The following is a 1,253-nucleotide window of genomic DNA, read 5'->3' on the forward strand; positions in this document are numbered from 1 at the left end:
CCCCCGGGACCCTCCGCCCCGGCGGGCGGCGGCTGCGCGGAGCGGGGCGGGAGAAGGAGGAGGCGGAGGCAGGGGCCGGTGGATGGAAGCTGCTGCCGGGTCGTGCCTAGCGGGACGGGACGGCCAGGCCACTGCCTCCAGTGGGGCTTCTTCAGGAAAGCACGAGGGAATATCCCCCCGCAAAACGAGTGCGGGCAGGCAGAAACTCGGGGTTCTGTGGGCAGGCGAGGCAGCCCGGGAAGCCGGGGCGGGAGCAGCGGGGCACGGGGGTCTCGCCGAGCGGCCGCTGCGAGGAGCAGAGGGCGCCCGGGGCAGCGCTCCCGTGCCGGAGGGAGGCGGGAGAAAAGGAGCCGGGGGCAGCGCCGCTGGAAGCGCTAGAGGGGAACGCGATGAGCTGCCCTGATGGCTGAGAAGGTGCAGGTGCCCGGAGGAGGCCAGGGGCTCCCAGCATTCGGAAGGGGCCCTGGGCTTCCGGACAGCCTCTCCCAGGACCTCTAAAACGCGGCAGGACGGCGACTTTATCCTCCCACGTGCCAAACTCCAAGGGACCAAGGTAACAAGTTTGGTCCCTAGAAGAAAAACACAAGAGGATCCTGGCTGGGAACCCAGAAACTCCGGGTAACTCTCGGGCTTCCCAGGAGGCAGCTAGACTCTGGCGAGGGAAACGGGGCAATCGCGCCAACGCGTTACTACCGCATGTCGTCTTATCCCCTTTTCCCAGCTCCTGCCACTCTGATGAGGTAAATCCACAGGCTGGTGTCCTTAAACAACACGTGAGGTATCATCCCACAGAGTAAACTCGGGGAAAGAAAAGAAAAGGAAAAAAAAAAAAAAAACCCGGAACAAACCTTGGATTCAAATCAGAGACGCCAAGAGATTAATATCTATGGGATTGAAATATTTGGAGTAATAAAACTTACTAAGAAGTTGCAATTGTAAAAACTCTGTTGCACAGACCCTGGTACTGGAAAATAGTTTCTCCTTATAAAGAAGACCCAGGCTAATACTAAGAAACATCTGTCTTCAGATCTCCTTACAAAATACTGCCACCAAGTATTTTTGTCACACACTTCTTTTCTAGCATAGCCAAGATTTCTGCAATCCATATTAATTTCTGTTCTTTTTCCTAGCTTCTTAATTACTCCTATCTCATATTTCTGCCACTTCCAGTCTGTTACTCTTTACTACTTTAGCAAGTACCTGATAGAAGTAACTTGTACCCACTTACTAGTTAACACATTGCAGCTTTATCC

The sequence above is a fragment of the Taeniopygia guttata genome, chromosome 2, assembly GCF_048771995.1.
Source record: "Taeniopygia guttata chromosome 2, bTaeGut7.mat, whole genome shotgun sequence".
NCBI lineage: Eukaryota > Metazoa > Chordata > Aves > Passeriformes > Estrildidae > Taeniopygia > Taeniopygia guttata.